Source organism: Pinus tabuliformis, chromosome 6, assembly GCF_031772625.1.
Source record: "Pinus tabuliformis cultivar Carrire ecotype Pingquan chromosome 6, CPIR1, whole genome shotgun sequence".
Lineage (NCBI taxonomy): Eukaryota > Viridiplantae > Streptophyta > Pinopsida > Pinales > Pinaceae > Pinus > Pinus tabuliformis.
Window position 1 is genome coordinate 416,553,198 of NC_142292.1, and position 20,577 is coordinate 416,573,774.

Sequence of the window (20,577 nt, forward strand, 5' to 3'; positions counted from 1 at the left end):
TGTCTTCTGATAACCTGGGTGACTTGAATATAGTTTCACATGAAACTCCCTCAAGATCACCTTCTTGAGCTCACTACTGTCTAGAACATATATCCTATCTCTGAATCGAACCAATCCATCTGTTGTTAGACAATAGTCCACATCTTGTTCACCTGCACCTGTACCTGTACCTATACATGTACATGTACATGTACATGTACATGTACCACTACTTGTACATGTACATGTACCTATACATCTACCTATACTTGTACTATTGCATGTACTTGTACCTTTACTACCACATGTACCTGTACATGTACTACCACCTATACATGTAACAATACCTTGTTGCAACCTGTGCATAATCTCCATATATCTGACATCCTGTTGACCTACTTGCAATATCCTATCTTGTAGATCTCTCCCATGGGAGCTCATAGCTGCTAAGTGATTTACCTATATCTTCATGCTACGAGCATCTACCACTTTGTTCTCTTTGCCTTTGATATACCTGATCTCAAAATCAAACTCACTAATCATAGACAACCACCGAGCCTACCTACCATTCAAATTCAGATGGTTAAATAGATATTGCAAACCACTGTGATCACTCATCAATGTAAACCTCTTACCCATAAGATAGTGCCTCCACATCTTCAATGCATGTATAATCGCTGCCAACTCAAGATCATGTGTGGGATAGTTCTACTTCTACTCATTCAGTTTTTGTGACTCATATCATACCACATGTCCATCCTACATAAGGACTCCACCAAGTCCCTTCTTGCAAGCATCTGCGCATACTACAAACTCTTTGTCTGGATCTACAATCTTTAATACTGGTGCATGTGTCAACAACTGCTTAATCTACTCAAAACTGGCCTCACACTCCTTTTTCCATCCAAATTTCTTACCTTTCCTCTGCAATGATGAAATAGGATAAGCAATATGTGAGAAGTTCCTCATGAACCTCCTAGAATAGCTTGCCAACCCCATAAAAGATCTCACCTCATCCACATTCTTAGGAGCTACCCACTCCATGATGGCTCTTACCTTTTCTAGATCTACTGCAATACCCTCCTTAGAGAGAACATGTCCCAAGTAGTGTACCTCAATCTGAAAGAAACTACACTTGTTGAGCTTAGCATACAACTAATGCTCTTTCAACAACCTCAAAACTATTGTTAAATGCTAAGCATGCTCTTCCTCATTTTTAGAATATACCAATATGTCATTAATGAACACAATCAAAAACTTATCCAAATACGGACGCAACACATTATCCATCAAGCACATAAATGTAGTTGCAACATTACTTAATCCAAATGGAACTACAACAAACTCATAATGCCCATACCTGGTCCAGACGGTTGTCTTGTAAATGCCTTCCCATTTGATGCATACCTGATGGTATCTGGATCTCAGATCAATCTTCGAGAACATTGTTGCTCCCTTCAACTGATCAAACAAGTCATCAATCATAGGTAATGTGTTGGAAATAATACTGAGAGGGGGGCTGAATCAGTATTATCAAGTTCTTTTAATCAATCTTCCTTATTTATACTTTGAATTATTTTTGCATGCCAGTACCATAAAATAATGAGCATGAACAAAGAAAACAGATAGTCACACCAAAGAACACCAGATGTAAGGTGGAAACCCAATGTGGGTGAAAACCACTTGCTGCAATATGTCTCTATCTTCTTCCAAATTAGAAACTCTTTTTACAATGGTTTTGTACTGGTGCAGTCCTTTACCAGCACGCAGGCTGCAACCTGCAGAGAGCTACAACTCTCTCTCGTTTTCCAGTCTCTCCTGGAAGGGAGCTACAACCCCCTACTTCTTTTCTTTCAAGGACCACTTTTCATTAATTTTCAAACTGGATCCATAAACATCAAGAGATCATCAAGTACAAGTAAATCACCCAGTCAACTGTAGTAACCAAATCAACAATAACGGTAAGCTAAACCTAGAACACCTTATCAACAGAAAAATTCAGCCAACAAAAGGTCTTAAGACAGATCTGCAGTTTTTCTTTATCTGGCCTGCGTGGCTCCGCACTTCACCTTCTGCTCCCCTGCGTATACCCGCAAAGAGCCTTCTGCTGCACCGCGTACCCACGCATTGTTTCTTCAATCACGCCACGTACTTTTATTGTAGGCACGCACCCACAGATGTTATCACACCGCGTACTGATACTGTAGCCACGCACCCACAGATGTTATCGCACTACGTACCTACGCACCTGCGGCTTCTGAAGCGTCGTGTACTTTCACTGTGCCTACGCACCTGAACCTCTGACGCGTTGCGTATCCACACACTGCGCCTTCTTCTGTTCTACGTACCCACGCAGTGCGCCTTCTTCTGTTGTGCGTACCCATGCACTTGCACTGTTAATCACCTGCGTACCTCTGGTTAGGGCCGAATTGGGAGTCCACCAGTGTGCCACAGATAGTCAGATGCCCAGATCTGATCATGCGCCCGAGAGATCACTCTTCATAGATTCACTTTCAACTTCACTTTTATATAGATCAAGCTTTTAAACCGATAACCCAATATTTCAGATCTTAAGATATTCAATTTGCAAAAGATACTTTGGCCAAGTGATCTTCTTCCCTATTTATAGTCAAATTAGATCCTATACCACGGGCCAAAACCATAGAAACAAGAACGGCAGGCTTAATACCACAGGCCAAACATAAGAAACCCCACATGAGCACGTTTCTCTGCCTTGAAGTGAGTGAACTCGGGGTACGCACCTCATGAACGGGTCACCTGCGGGTATGAACGCACTTCCTGGCCGGCGTACCTGCGGGTACGCACCTTTTGAACTATTCTCCTGCATACCTCTTAATTTCCAACATTTTGAGAGCTTGATCAGAGCATTGCCACCTGTATGAGTTGCCATCAAGTACAACACATGAATCATAGAGCCATACCAGAAACATAATGCCAACAATCTCCCCCTTTGGACTTGATGGCAACCTCAAAATCTTCAACGTCATTCTCCCCCTTTGACATCAAGGGAAAAGGGTTATGCTCCCCCTAAGAACATGCTCCCCCTGAATATAAACCAGATCCGCAAAGAAGAACCATAATCCACCAAACACCATAAATGACAATGAAGGAGATAGCGACATATTGCAGCAATATTCAGACCAGCATCCATGATGTACTTCCTCCATAATGCCAACAATACATTATATGCTCCCCCTGAACCTATGCCATTCGATCTTCGACCAATCCGCAACCCAGCAAGTGTACGCATGAACCTTGCGTACAACCATCAATCAAAAGAGATTCAAAAACATGATGATGCATCAACAACCCCCAGCTTTTGCATGAGGTATTCAAAGGTCTCCCTGGGCAATGGTTTGGTGAGTATATCAACAACTTGTTCCTTAGAAGGAACATACTCCAACTTGACCTTTTGTTCAAGTACTTGTTCCCGGAGAAAATGATACTTGATCGAATGCATGAATGGGTTCTTTGAAATGTTGATTGCACTTGTATTATCACATAAGATGGAGATGGGTGGTATACAAGTGATTTGTAAATCCTGCAAGGTCTGCATCATCCAAAGGAGTTGAGTGCAGCAAGATGCAGAAGCAACATATTCTGCTTCAGTTGTAGACAAGGCAATCGAACTCTGTTTCTTGCTGAACCAAGATACTAATCTGGAACCCATAAAGAATGCACCACCACTTGTGCTCTTCCTGCCATCCACGCTTCCGGCCCAATCTGCATCTGTATAAGCATGAAGTGTGAGATCTGTATCTCTAGGATACCATAAGCCATAGTTTTGAGTTCCTTGAAGATATTTGAAGATTCTCTTTACTGCCTGAAGATGAGTTTCCTTTGGATTTGCCTGAAATCTTCCAACTATTCCTACAGTATGCATTATGTCTGGTCGGGTACCTGTCAAATAAAGTAGACTTCCAATCATAGATCTGTAGGTTGGTTGATGCACTGCTGCTGATTCATCATTTGCACTGAGGCTACATCCTGTGAACATGGGTGTACATACTGGTTTTGCATCTTCCATGCCATATTTCTTCAAAATCTGCTTGAGATACTTGGTTTGAGACAAAAAGATCCCTTCTTGTTTTTTTTGGATTTGCAAACCAAGAAAATATGTCAGTTCTCCAAGCAAGGACATTTCGAATTCTTTCTGCATTACCAAGGCAAAGCTTTGACTCATAGCTTCTTCATTGCTCCCAAAGATAATGTAATCTACATACACAACAAGTATTAGCAATTTGTTGTTTTCAACTTTTATATAAAGATTGCTATCTGCTGATCCTTTTGAAAAACCTTGTTGATGAAGATATTTGTCCAAGCGATAGTACCAAGCCCTTGGAGCTTGTTTGAGACCATAGAGAGCCTTTTTCAATCTGCATACAAGATTTGGATCATTTCCAAGAATGAAACCATCTGGCTGCTCAATGTATACTTCTTCTTCCAAGTCTCCATTTGGAAAGGTTGATTTCAAATCCATTTGAAATACTTTGAAGTTTTCAAAGCTTGAGAGAGCAAGGAACATTCGGATGGCCTCAAGTCTTGCAACAGGAGCAAAGGTTTTTTCAAAATCTATTCCTTCTTGCTGCACATACCCTTTACAAACAAGTCTGGCCTTGTTTCTAATTACTTCTCCATTTTCATTCAATTTATTTTTGAAGACCCATTTTGTCCCTATAACATTCTTATCCTTTGGTCTAGGAACCAGCTCCCAAGTGTTGTTCTTTTCGATCTGCTCAAGTTCTTCATCCATTGCTTTGACCCAACATTCATCTTTGCATGCCTCTTTCACATTTTGTGGTTCAGTGGAAGAGAGTAATGCCAAATAGCTTGAAGCTTCTGCAACTGTTCTTCTTGTTTGTACACCTACTTCTTTCTGCCCCAAAATCTGAGATTCTGGATGATTCTTCTGAACATATCTGGATGGAGTCTTCTCTTCTATCCTTATCTGCTCCTCTGGTTCTTCTTGAGGTTCTTCTTCTTCATCATTCTGTCTTTGAGGGTAGTCTTCATCTTCTTCGATATCTTCATGATTTACTTGCCTAGGAATGTATCCCTTCTCATCAACCACTACATCAATGATGTCAACAATTCTTCCAAGTCTTTTATTGTAGCACTTGTATGTTTTTCTGTGTGGAGAATAACCAAGAAGAATGCCTTCATCTGCTCTAGGTTCAAGTTTGCCAAGTTGCTCATCAGTATTCTTAATATAGCATTGGCTCCCAAATATTTTGAAGTGCTTTACCAAAGGAGTCTCACCATACCAGAGCTCATGAGGAGTTTGAGTGTTGTTCACCCGGACATTTGTTTTGTTGAGAATAACAACCGCAGCATATGCAGCTTCACCCTAGAAAGTTGCGGGAGTTCCAGACTCATCAAGCATAGCACGAGCCATTTGTTGGACTGTTCTTTTACCTTTGATCACAGTTTTACCTATATCAAGATCATGAACAAGACATCCATTTGATCTAAATATCACCTCGGTTCCTTGATCACACATTTGGCTGACACTCAGAAGATTATGCTTCAATCCATCAACATACAAAACATTTCCAGCTTTGACCTTTTCTTTTAACTGAGCAGTGTCTTTTCCTTTTATAGCTGCAGGAGCATCATTTCCAAAAGAAACTTTCTTTCCCTTTTCTAAAGCAGAATATGATTCAAGTTTTTCTTTATCACCTGTCATATGCTTCGAACATCCACTGTCAATGTACCATAGATTTTCCTGTCCCTCTGCATAAAATGCTATCCCACATCTTTCTGTTTGTGGTTCCTTTATTCTCCATGTTTTGGTGCTTGAGGCTTGTTCCTTTGTCTGCTGAAACCTGCTCCTGCATTCAGAATCTTCATGACCAAAGTTATTGCAAATAGAACATTCAACTTCATTTTCAAGAACCGAAAAGTTGTTATAGGTCCTTTTTGTAATCTCGGTCATACTTCTTTGTTTTTGAGCTTCTCTAGTCATGATCGTTTTATATGCAACACATTGAGCTGCTTTGTGACCAAAGTTATGGCAAGAGAAGCATTTTCCATTGAAGAAACTTCTGCGGTTATCATATCTTCCAGCCAAACGATTGTAATTTCTATTGTCATTCATTCTTGAAGCAAATTGAGAGGATTTTACCTGTGGCTGGTTGTAGCTTTTGTTCATCCTTAAGACGGATTGCCCCTGGTTTACCTGATAGTCTTTGTTTGTAATTGGTCCCTATTTACCTGGTGATCTCCATTTTGCTTTTTCTCATTCCTTCTTGATGCATCAAGATAACTCTTTTGAGGTGGATGCTTGAGAAGTTTCTCCATTATACCCCAGACCTGTCTTGTTTAGTGGAGAACGTTGTACATTGATGATCTCATCCAGAGTTTCAGATCCTTTGAAAAACTTAAGATTAATAGCCTTTGTTTTCTCAATCTCTTTTCTAAGACCAACAATTTCACCTTCTAACTTTTCAAGATACTTTTCTTTTTCATCAATCTGAAATTGTAGAGTATCAATGATCATATTCTTTTCTTCTATACATGTCTTGAGTCTAGAAATTTCTTCATGAAAGCTATCCACATCTATAGCATCCATGTAATCATCATCTTCAAATGCCATTAAAAGTTTATAGTCATTACCTCGTTCATCTTCATCACTATTTGATAGACCATCACTATCTTCATGAATGTAGTAGATTTTCTTATTTGCATTTTGTTTCTTGCTCCATCTAGCAGGTTCCTTTCCTTTGTCAATCTTATCCTTATGAGGACATTTCACAACATAATGACCTACTCTTCCACAAGAAAAACATTTAAAAGGTAACTTACCTCTGAACCTTCCAGTACCCCGTTGAATATTTCTCACAAAATTTGATTCTTCTTCTTCTTCTGGCACGTGACTTGCTTCATAGTAGTCTCCTTTGCCTGAAGCCTTGAAAGCAGCTTCTCTCCTATCTAATGGACCTCCCTTTCTCATTTCATAAGCAGTTAGAATTTCGTGTAGCTGAGACATAGTAAGGATTCGTAGATTTTCCCTTTCTGCTATTGCAGAAACTTTAGATTCAAACTTGGGGGACAATGATCTTAAAACTTTTTCAACCATAATAGCCTCTTTTATTTCTTCACCCAAGTTTTTCATGCAATTAACAATCTCGTCTACCTGAAGAAAATAGTTAGACGCACTTTCATCATTATACATTCTGAGATTCTCATACTGAATCCTGAGGGTTTGAAGTTTAGCACGCTTTACCTGTTCATCTCCTTCGTAGCTCAAGACAATCTTTTCCCATATTTCCTTTGCGGATTTATATTGCATAACCTTTACGAATTCTGTTTGAGATAAGCATCCTAGCAGAGTATTGACTGCTTTAGCATTTGTTTCATATTTCTTCTTCTCGACTGAATCTGTAGGAGTAGCTGAAGGAAAAGTGTAGCCTGTATCTATGATATCCCAAACTTCTGTACCAAGAGATTGAAGATAGGCAGTAACTCTTACCTTCCAATAATTGAAGTTTGTCCCATCAAAGATTGGTGGCTTGATTGATGCTTCCCTCTCGTAGTTGCTCATAATGAATGATCTTCCTTCAAGCGATCAAGCTTCTCTGAAGGACCTGCTCTGATACCAATTGTTGGAAATAATACTGAGAGGGGGGGTGAATCAGTATTATCAAGTTCTTTTAATAAATCTTCCTTATTTATACTTTGAATTATTTTTGCATGTCAGTACCATAAAATAATGAGCATGAACAAAGAAAACAGATATTCACACCAAATAACACCAGATGTAAGGTGGAAACCCAATGTGGGTGAAAACCACCTGCTACAATATGTCTCTATCTTCTTCCAAATTAGAAACTCCTTTTACAATGGTTTTGTACTGGTGTAGTCCTTTACCAGTACGCAAGCTGCAACCTACAGAGAGCTACAACTCTCTCTCGTTTTCCAGTCTCTCCTGGAAGGGAGCTACAACCCCCTACTTCTTTTCTTTCAAGGACCACTTTTCATAAATTTTCAAACTGGATCCATAAACATCAAGAGATCATCAAGTACAAGTAAATCACCCAGTCAACTGCAGTAACCAGATCAACAATAACAGTAAGCTAAACCCAGAACACCTTATCAACAGAAAAATTCAGCCAACAAAAGGTCTTAAGACAGATCCATAGTTTTTCTTTATCTGGCCTGCGTGGCTCCGCACTTCACCTTCTGCTCCCCTGCGTATACCCGCAGAGAGCCTTCTTCTGCACCGCGTACCCACGCATTGTTTCTTCAATCACGCTGCGTACTGTTACTGTAGGCATGCACCCACAGATGCTATCGCGCCGCGTAATGATACTGTAGCCACGCACCCACAGATGTTATCGCGCTACGTACCTACGCACCTGCGGCTTCTGAAGCACCGCGTACTTTCACTGTGCCTACGCACCTGAACCTCTGACGCGCTGCGTACCCACGCACTGCGCCTTCTTCTGTTCTACGTACCCACGCAGTGGGCCTTCTTCTGTTGTCCATACCCACCCACTTGCACTGTTAATCACCTGCGTACCTCTGGTTAGGGCCAAATTGGGAGTCCACCAGTGTGCCACAGATAGTCAGATGCCCATATCTGATCATGCGCCCGAGAGATCACTCTTCATAGATTCACTTTCAACTTCACTTTTATATAGATCAAGCTTTTAAACCGATAACCCAATATTTCAGATCTTAAGATATTCAATTTGCAATAGATACTTTGGCCAAGTGATCTTCTTCCCTATTTATAGTCAAATTAGATCCTATACCACGGGCCAAAACCATAGAAACAAGAACGGCGAGCTTAATACCACGAGCCAAACATAAGAAACCCCACCTGAGCGCGCTTCTCTGCCTTGAAGTGAGTGAACTCGGGGTACGCACCTCATGAACGGGTCACCTGCGGGTATGAACGCACTTCCTGGCCGGCGTACCTGTGGGTACGTACCTTTTGAACTATTCTCCTGCGTACCTCTTAATTTCCAACATTTTGAGAGCTTGATCAGAGCATTGCCACCTGTATGAGTTTCCATCAAGTACAACACATGAATCATAGAGCCATACCAGAAACACAATGCCAACATAATGGATGCTTGTTCTTAATGGTCACTTTGTTGAACTACTTATAGTCAATGCATAGTCTGAGAGTATCATCTTTCTTCCTTATATACAATACTGGTGCACCCCATGGTGATACACTTGGCTTAATGTATCCCTTGTCCAACATTTCCTTCAACTATGGCTTCAACTCTACCAACTCAAGTGTGTTCATCGTGTAAGGTGCTTTTGATGTTGGAGCTACCCCTATCACCAACTCAATAGAAAATTCTACCTCCTTGTGAGGTGGAAACTCTGTAATGTCTTCAGGTAATACATCCTTGAACTGTTGCGGAACTGGGTACCTTCTCAAAACCTCTGCATCCTCAACTTCCTTACCCTTGTCACTAGAAATGTACACTACAAACAACATAAACCTTTTCCTGTGACTGCTCTTTGCTTACATAGTTTTCACCATCCTAACCGATGTGGATTTCTTCTTACCGTATAACACTCTTGGTTCTCCATTTTCATCCAAGAACTTAAGAGATTTGTCATAACAATACACCTTGGTTCTATGAAAGTACAACCAATCCATGCCCAACAACATATTGTATGATCCCAACGGTAATACATTTAAATTTGTTGCAGTAGGAATACCATTCAAATCAAATGCACAAGCTCTTATCCAATGATGAACTCACTTCTTTGTACCTATATCCAACTACACTAACCAAGACTCTGCATGCAATTCCTTACTCAAACCACACTTATCCACCAAGTCAGGACTAACATAGATATAATTAGGTCTATGGTCAATCAAAATATAAATAACTTGATCACAAAGCTTACCGTCCATCTCAAAGATAGATGCTTGATGGTTTGTATGTTTTTTATCCAATGTTGCATAAATACGAGGAATACTTTAACCAACATCCCCAATAGTCTGTGTCTTGTGCACTGTATATTTTAGGCCTACCACTTTGGTACTGTGGACAATACCTCCTATGATGAACTCCTCCACAAGTCCAACACCGCACTGGCTCCTTATTTTTCTCAATAGACCAATGTCCCTGTCCTTTATTTGATGCATTGAACCTCTTAGGTGGTCACATATAATCTTCTTTAAGCATGAAACATGAAAAACTGGGTGCACTCGGGAAGATGCATGAAGCTCCAATTTTTATGCCATAGTACCAATATTTTGTAACACCTTGTATGGACCATAATACTTTGATGATAATTTATTATCCTTCTTACCTTGCTTGAGGGACATTTGTTTGTAGGGTTGTAGTTGTATAAATACCCAGTCACCTACATCAAAACTTCTTTTGTTGCGATGTTGATCGGCCTATTGTTTCATTCTATTATGTGCCAAAGTGAGGTTATCCTTTAAGAGTTCGAGAACTTGTTTTTTATGCTCAACGTGATCTTTCACTGCTTGAACCTTATAATTTTATCTTAAAGATGATGTGATGGATGGTGGATGATATCCATAAAGTGCCATAAATGAGGTCATTTTTGCTACAGTATGGAAGGAAGTGTTATACCACCATTCAGCTAGAGGCAGCCACTTGACCCATTATGTTTGTTTATCAAATACAAAGCAACAAAGATATCCTTCCAAACATTTGTTCATTGTCTTAGTTTGCCCATCATATTAAGGATGATAAGATGAGCTATGAGTTGACTAAGTACCCCGACAAGAAAATAATTTTGTCCAAAATTTTCCAGTGAAAATGGGATCTTTTTCGCTTACAATAATCTTTGGGTTTCCATGTAGATTTTGAATTGTTTCCATAAATGCAGTAACAAATGTATTGGATTTAAATGGATGAGATAATGCACAAAAGTGTGCATACTTGGTAATTCTATCAACTATAACCATGATGAAACTCTTTCCTTCATACTTGGGTAAACCTGTGATAAAATCCATTGAATCCTCCTCCCAACATTGACTTGGAATGGATACAGGTTGTAACAAACCCGAGGTCTTAATTGTCTCAACTTTATTTTGTTGGCAAACTAAACATTTCACCAAAAACTTTTGAATATCAGATTTAAAGCCATCCAAAAACATTCCTTCTTAACCCTATGGTGAGTTTTTAAAAATCTCGAGTGCCCTCCTAAGGGAGAGGTGTGCAATTCCAGAAGAATCTTTTGTTTGAGTTGGGAATTCTTACAAAGGTATAAGCGATCTTTGTACCATAACAAATCATTTTTCCAACTAAATGTATCAGATGTACTGGGATCTTGCTGCAACTCTTGAATGAGTACCCACACTTCTTCGTCATTCTTCCATTCATCCCTTGCGTCATTTATCCAATCTGGTTGGATAATAGAAATAGCACAAAACAATGCTTCCATATCCTCATCCTTTCTTGAGAGTGCATCTGCAACAACATTTTGCTTCCCTTTTTTGTAGATGATTTCAAAGTCATAACCCAACATCTTTGTGACCCATTTTTACTGCTCTTCTGAAGATAATATTTGTTCTAAAAAGTATTTAAGGCTATCATGATCTTTTTTTACCTTGAAGTGTCTTCCCATTAAGTAAGGTCATCATTTCTTAAGTGCATGTAGTATTTCCAACATTTCCTTCTCATAAATAGCTTTGTGTAAATACTTTTTTTTGATTGGACGACTTTCAAAAGAAATCGATCTTTCTTCTTGCATTAAAAAAGCACCAATTCCATTTCCTGAGGCATCACATTCCATAATAAAGGTTTTTGTGAAGTCTGGCGTAGCTAAGACCGGTGTTTGGCACATTGCCTGTTTAAGATGTTCAAAGGCCTTCATTGCTTCTCGATTCCAAGAAAATGCATCTTTCTTCAGTAATGTTGTTATAGGTGTTGTTAATTCTCCCATAATTCTTAACAAATAATACCCTATTAACCCTAGAAATCCTAGCAAATTCTTTATGGATGTGGGGATTTTCCATTCCTTAATGGCTTTAATTTTGCTAGGGTCTACCTTAACACCTTCATGAGATACAATATTACCGAGATATTCCACCTCTTGTACTCCAAAGAAACATTTGGAAGTTTTTGCATATATTTCTTTCTCCTCCAATAGTTTGAGCACCCTATCAACATGTTGAACATGATCCTTCCAAGACTGTTGTAGATTAATATATCATCAAAAAATACTAACAAAAATTTTCTAAGGGTGGGTTTGAAAATGGAATTCATCAAACCTTAAAATGTAGAAGGTGCATTGGTAAGGCCAAAAGGCATGACCAAAAATTCATAATGACCCTCATAAGTTCTAAATGTTGTTTTTGGAATGTATTAAGTATTCATTCTAATTTGATGATATCTTGAATGAAGATCCAACTTGGTGAAGTAAATTGCTCCATGTAATTCATCCAATAATTCCCCAACGACAGTAATGGGAAATTTATCTTTAAAAGTGAGCTTGTTGAGCTCCCTATAATTGATGGGCCTCTAAATTAGACATAAATTAAGGCCCATGCTTATAAATTAAACATAACTTTAGGTCCATCTAACCATCCTTCGGCATATTAAACCTCTCTTTCTGCATTAGATAATGTATTTTTTACTTTAATATATTCATTAGGAAGGTTTATGAATAATTGGATATTTGTGCCTAATATTATTTATTTTTGTGGAATATTATGAGAATATTGGGCAAATTATGAAGATTTGGAGGAGAAGATAATTTAGGGACTTGCTCCCTACTACAGGAGGATCAATAATAAATAATAAATCAGTAAGATATTATGGAATTATGGCACAGATTGTGGAACTCTAATGATTGAAAAAATCTAGGAATGCGTTCTCTGCCATTTAATGCAGATTCCTAGTATTGGGGACCATATCCACTAATCAAGGGATTTTGGTGGGGAAAGCTTCCTCCATTCATGGGGAACGATTCTTAACTATTTTTTATAAGTACCAAGTCTAATTTTCCTCTAGAGATAGATTTTGATTAGTGCTCTTGTGGAGAAAACTCTTATTTCTACAGCTCCATTGTATTTTCTTGTAAGGATGTAATTGCATTGATGAAAATAATGAAGATTGGTGTCATGTTTAGCTTCTAAATTTTGTTCTCCTCCATAGGTCTCTGAGTTTCATTGGGCTTGGCCATCCCAGGAGCCTCAGAGCCCTTTTCTATCATTTTATTTCCTTCTTTTCACTTCTTATTCACATGCATCTCTTGTTTTTATTTCTTTCTACTTCTGCATTTAGTATTAATGATTTCTTGTTGTATGATTGAGTGAAATGGTTAATGTAAGTTATTTTGCACGATCACAAGCATCATTTCATCCTTGGAAAATATTTGGAAGGTCATAGTAATCATTGAACTACTTGGATTAGCTTTCTTATTCCCAAATCTAGATTTCTGGAACTCTTTTGTGGCAAAGAAAAATAAATTTCTGCTATTTTTAGAGCATGCTAATGAGCTTCAATCGAGTTGGTTCCACTTTCATTAGATCACAAAAACTTTCTGGTTCATAAAAAAAAATACCCCATTGCATTTGCACTTGATTAGGTTATGCATTTTTTAGATTTACAAGCTCACTAGTTCTCAAATTTCTAAATTTTCGACTAGTAATGTTTTTCTATTTTTTAGCATGGGTTAATAGGGGTATTTTTGAGTGATTCCACTTGGAATAGGGACCTAAGATATCTTAGTTAATAAAATAAATTGTACCATCCAATTTGGATTTGATTTGCTTTATCATTTGATGAATTATAATTTCATATAATAAATATGTAACATCCTGTAGTAAATCAGTGGACCTTGTAGGAAATCACTGTAGCATCCTGTAGGAAATCTCGTTTTGAGTCGAATTGAGAAAAATCATCATCGAAGTTGGGATTAGGCCTCTAATTGACCTCCATGCCACTAATACCATTTTAACCCTCTTGCTCCACACTTTTCTCCCTTGCCAAAGGTCAAGGAAAGGTTAGCATTTTCATTTATAAAGCAAAAAGATTTAAAAAAATGAGTTCTTTTATATTTACACATGCACACAGCAATTAGTACTATCTAGATCATATTTCATGCTCAGTTAGTTTAAATAATCACATGTGATAAATAGGGTTAAGCTAGGTTTATTTCACATTTAGTTCATGATCTTTATGTAATTAGAATAGGTTTATTTCTTTGTACTTTCTTTCTTGCAATAGGTTAAGGTTCAATTTCGAACATTTCATTTTCTACAATTAGTTTAGGATTTGACTTTAGTACATGCACTCCATTACATTATGACAGCAAAGGAAGGACACATTGTATTCTGGATATATAGTTTCGATACCGCTTAAGTTTGTACGAACCCCGGGTTGATAATTAGAGTTGGTAGCCTTGGGAGTTGAAGCATTCTTGTTGCAATATCAAGGCTCATCACTTTTTGGCGCCATTACTGGGTAGGTGTCAAAGTATGCATTGTTTTCTTCCCTAGTTGATTCATTTCATTTTGCAAAAACAAAAAATATTTGCATTAGGCATATTTAGTTTCAAAAGTATAAAATTGCATTGCATTATAGTTTTCATTAAATCATAAAAACAAAAACAAAAAATTCTCCAACACCAACCCACCCCGCCATTTGATCACGTGGTGCAATAAGAGCCACATCACCATTCACTTTTGCAAGTAGAAGAAGAAGATGGCAAAGAATGTAGAAGAAATAGATGGAGATGATGACAATGAGGAAGACCCTCTCAGATTTCCCATTCAAGATATTGATGGTAGTGTGCACATGAAGAAAATCCCTCCATCTTTTCTTCCAAAATTTCAAGGTCTAAGGCCAAAGGATCCAGAAATCTTTCTCTTAGAATTTGAAATTGTTTGTAGATCTTATGGTTACTTATTAAAAACTCAAAGATTGAGAATGTTTCCAGAAACATTGAAGGGTAGAGCTCTTAAATGGTTCATGAGTTTACGGACTAATTCATTAAGATCATTGAGTGAGATGCAAAAGATATTTCTAGAAAAATATAAAGATCATGATCTTAAGGAAGAAATCTTTAGAATGAATCAAAGAGAAGATGAGAGTCTAGAGGATCTAATAGAGAGGTTCATGTATAATGTTAAGAGGGGAAAACTACATCATTTAGGATCCAACACACTAAAAACCCTCTTACTTAGAACAATTAGGGATGACTGGATTGATATTCTTGATCTCATGAGTAGACATGATATATATCAATTATCATTTGAAGAAATTTGTGAAAAATTCAAACTTATATCAAGAGGAAAGACAAGAGTAAGTCATTCAGAATCAAGATCAGTAAGTCAAGATAAACTTGGAAATTTGTTTGATGACTTTAAAACAGAAATTCTTAGCAATCTAAGCGAACAAGTAGAAATGTTAAGAATACAAAATGATCAAAAAGAAGATGTTTGTGGTGTCCATGCAGAATCACATGATGTTAAATGTTTCTCCTCATTACCAAGGTTGATGGAAGGTCACCAAGAGGACAATGGAGCAAGTCAATTGCCAATGCAGCAATGTTATGTAGCTCCAAGAGGACCGTGGCAGCCTATTCAACCCAATATGATGCAAGAGCCTAATTAAAAATTTCAAGGTTATGCATATCCACCTCAAAGTAATTAGCACACACCCTTTCCTTAGCAACATTAGCCATCTCAACCCAAAAACCAATCTTGGCAACAAGGTTGGCAAGGAACTTATGGGAGCCATCCACAATATCCTCAGTATTTCCTCAATATCCTCCATACCCAACTCCATGTTATCCCTGCCATTCATCTCCACCACAACCATAATCGCAACCACATCCATCTCAAATATCCACTCCCACACAACTACCTGTACCTCCATTTCCAAACCCACACTTTGAAATAGCTCGGCCCACTTACAATGATGATGTACAACACTTCCAAACATCTCCTCTTGCAATAAATGGTATTCACCATAGCTCAGGAAGAGTATTGCAAAAAAGATATTATCTTGATATCATTGAAGGACCACATCCAGAAGAAGAAGATTCAAATGAGAAGACCATAAAACCATGGGCTGCAATTGATAAAGAACAGACATCAAAATCAGAGATTGAGAAAGTTCTCTTGTGGTTACCATCAAATCCTCCATGTATTCAAGAGAACAATCAACAAAAAGAGGAAGATTTTAAATTCATGGTAAAAGAAGACATGAAAATGATCCAGATAAGCAAGAAAACCAAGGACATCAAAGTTATATTGAGGTTTGGTTCCAGAAAATCATCAAGATGGAGCATCACTCTCTTCTTCAACTATGCTTGATCCTTTCAAGGTCAAATCATTTGGTCTCTAAAATCTAGGTACATGTCAAAGCATACATTTCAAGCCTACACATCATTTTTTTTGTCATCTTGATATGCACATGGCTCCATTGGAAGTATTCTTATACTTAAGAGTGATTTTGTTTTTCAAGTAGAGTAGTTAAAAAAAAAAAAAAATCTCAGGTGAAAACCTCTTTTGAGGCGCCTTAGATTGCCTCATTGATTGAAAACCTCCATGAGGTGGTCAATGGGTTGGGAAAAGAGAAAAAAAAGAGGAAAAAATAAAAGATCCTAGGTGAAAACCTCCTTCAAGGTGCCTAGGTAGACCTACTAGTTGAAAACCTCCTTGAGGCGACTAGTAGGCCTAGAAGAAAAAAAATAAAAGGAAAAAATAAAAAATATTTGCTTCATGTATCCCTCCAATGAATGCATGTACTCTCTAACATCTACAAGGAACAAAAACAAGTTGGCAACAAAGAAAATAAAAAATAAGTCAAACCTAGTCAAAATAAGTCAAATTTTGACTTTCTCCTCCTTTTGTCAAATACTCCAACAAGGCCAAGGCCATGCCAATCCATCACTCTCATCTATTTCCACCATCCACCCATCATTCTCAAGATTCTACAATTCAGTTTAATTGTTGTCCTAAAAAACTATAGGATGCTATGTTTTACTACAAGATACAAAAATACATAGAGCAGAAATTTGTTTTTGCCATAACTTGAAAACCATGCATCCATTTGCCAAGTTGTTTCAGGGGGAGATGCATATGGATGATGGTAACATGTTCAAGTAATTTTAGCAAATTCTAGTGCACAGTTTTCGAGAAATCAGCCTCCATCACCTATAGCCATTTTAGCATTTTCTCGATATTTGTGCATCCATTTAAAAAATTGTTTCATGAGGAGATGCATATGAATGATGGTAACATTCCCAAGAAACTTTAGAAAATTCTAGTGCACAGTTTCCAAGAAATTAGCCTCCATCACCTTGAGCCATTTTTAGTCTTTCTCGAGATCCGTGCATCCATTGACAAAAAAAAAATTATGGGGAGGTGCACAATAATGATGGAAACATGCTTAGAATGTTCCAAGTCAATCCATTCTACCGTTTGGGAGATATGGAAAAAACAAGTCTGCTACAAAAGGTTGTCCTGAAAATCTATAGGATTCCCTTAAAACCTACAGGATACTGAACAACACCTAGAGGATTGGCAGTAAGCAGTTTTAAAGGGAAAAACCAGAGGTTGGCTTCATCAAACAGTGATAAGGACACATATACAACCCTCCACATCCATCAAAGAAACATGACAGTGGGATTTAACAAGAGGGAACCCACCAGCATAGTGAGGATTCATCCGCATCACCATCCAATACCTACACATCAAGGAACAACATCATAGAAAAAAGAGGAAAAAGCATGCAGCAAATACAAGCAAGGATTTCACTCTCCAACAAACAACATCTACAGGAAGGCCATCAGGTAGGCATAGGTATGAAATATTCTTGACCTCTTCTCTTGAGCATATTATAGTTAGAAATTTGTTGTCAATGCATGAGAGATGAGGTTTTATAAGATAATGATGGGTCAGCAGTCTCAACTGCCTTCAACTAGTTAATTGCAGCTCACTCATTCACTCATGCAATGTTGAAAAGTCAAATTATGAAGGGTGATGATTTGAAGGAATGAGGATAGTAGTTAAAAGAAGAAATTTTTGCAAAGGCCAAGTCACCAAAGCACTCCAAGCCCTCCATCCACTTCATATTCACTATCTATTCATCATTCATCCATCTCATTTAATTCTTGGAAAAAACAAATAGAGCATCCTCTCCATTTTCACAAACCTACACTACTCCCTTTGAGGCCAGCCATCATCATCCAATCCCTCTTCATCATTTCTCATCACTCCCATATAGCTATAAGACCTTGAAATAGGAGGAATGACTACTACAGGAAGGCAGAATGTTGCTACAAGAAGGAATAAATGAACAAATTATGCTAAACCCCAAGATGGCAGAGCTTAAGAGATACCTAATCAAAAAAGAGAACTCCAAGGCCATTAGGCAGTCATATAGGCCACAAGATAGAAGAAGAAGACAAAAAAAGGAAATAAGGCATTCGCCATCAAAACAAAACTCAAACTACAGTGATGAGAAGATGTTTTCCAATAGGTCTCCAATCTATTTCTAGCTTTTGTCCAAGGCCTAAAAATGGGAAAAAGGCATGGGAGTCAATTTGAGGGCCTGTTCTAGGCTCAGAATATCATTTATGCTCAAAAATGGTTTCTGGTAGTTTTAACAGGGTTTCCTGTAGTTTTGACAGGAATTACTAGAGGATGCCCTAGTTCTCATCTAAAGGCAGTTTGAAGGTTTTAGAGGTGTCCAAATGGCGAACAAGGTATCAGAAGGTTGATAAGGGTGTATAAGACCTTGCCAAACTGAAAAATATTCAAGAACCCATCTTGAATAAGGGGAAGAAGGCAAGCTAATGGTATCAAGAAACAATGATGTTTCTTTTCACAAATATGTTTTTGGGCTTTTCCTTGCAGAACTTGCAACCAATATTCTTAATGCACAAGAGAGAGGCCACCAAGGCCATGGATGAGGCACAATGAAGTAACTAAGTTGCTCAGAGGATGAGCAACACTTTCAGCAGGGGGTATGATGGGTCTCTAAATTAGACATAAATTAAGGCCCATTCCTATAAATTAAACATAAATTAAGGTCCATCTAACCATATTTCGGCATATTAAACCTCTCTTCCTGCATTAGATAATGTATTTTTTACTTTAATATATTCATTAGGAAGGTTTATGAATAACTAGATATTTTTGCCTACTATTATTTATTTTTGTGGAATATTATGAGAATATTGGGCAAACTATGAATATTTGGAAGTGGAGATAATTTAGGGACTTGCACCCTACTACAGGAGGATCAATAATATATTATGCAATTATGGCACAAATTGTGGAACTCAAATGATTGAGAAAATATAGGAATGTGTTCCATGTCATTTAATGCAGATTCCTAGTATTGGGGACCAGATCCACTAATCAAGGGATTTTGGTGGGGAAAGCTTCCTCCATTCATGGGGAATGATTCCTAATCATTTTGTATAATTACCAAGTCGAATTTGCCTCTAGAGATATATTTTGATTAGTGTTCTTGTGGAGAGAACTCTTATTTCTATAGCTCCATTATATTTTCTTGCAAGGATGTAATTATATTGATGAAATAAGGAATACTGATGTCATGTTCATCTTCTAAATCTTGTTCTCCTCCATAGGTATCTGAGGTTCCTTGGGTTTGGTCATCCTAGGAGCCTCAGAGCCCTTTTGTATCATTTTCTTTCCTTCTTTTCACTTCTTATTCACATGCATCTCTTGTTTTTATTTCTTTCTACTTCTGCATTTAGTATTAATGATTTCTTGTTGTAGGATTGAGTTAAATGGTTAATGTAAGTTCTTTTGCAAGATCACAAGCATCATTTCATCCTTGGAAAATATTTGGAAGGTCATAGTAATCATTGAGCTACTTGGATTAGTTTTCTTATTCCCAAATCTAGATTTCTGGAACTCCTTTGTGGCAAAGAACAATAAATTTATGCTATTTTTTAGAGCATGCTAACGAGATTCAATTGAGTTGGTTCCACTTACATTATATCAAAAAAAAATCTAGTTCATAATAAAAATTACCCCATTTCATTTGCACTTGGTTAGGTTAGGCATTTGTTATATTTACTAGCTCACTAGTTCTCGAATTTCTAGATTTTCGACTATTAATGTTTTTCTATTTTCTAGCATGGGTTAATAGAGGTTTTTTTGAGTAATTCCACTTGGAATGAAGACCTAAGACATCCTAGTTAATAACAAAATTTGTCCCATCCAATTTGGATTTTATTTTCTTGGTCATTCGATGAATTATAATTTCGTATAGTAAATATGTAACATCTTGTGGTAAATCAGGGGATCATGTAGGAAATCATTGTAGCATCCTGTAGGAAATCTGCATCCTATAGGAAAGCCTGTTTTGAGCCCAAATTGAGAAAAATCATCATTGAAGTTGGGATTAGTCCTTTACTTGACCTCCGTGACATTAAGACCACTTTAACCCTCTTGCTCCACACATGTCTCCCCTGCTAAAGATCAAGGAAAGATTAGCATTTGCATTTATAAAGCAAAAAGATTTTTAAAAATGAGTTCTTTTATATTTACACATGCACACAGTAGTTAGTACTCTCTAGATCAGATTTCATGCTCATTTATTTTAAATCATCACATGTGATAAATAAGGTTAAGCTAGG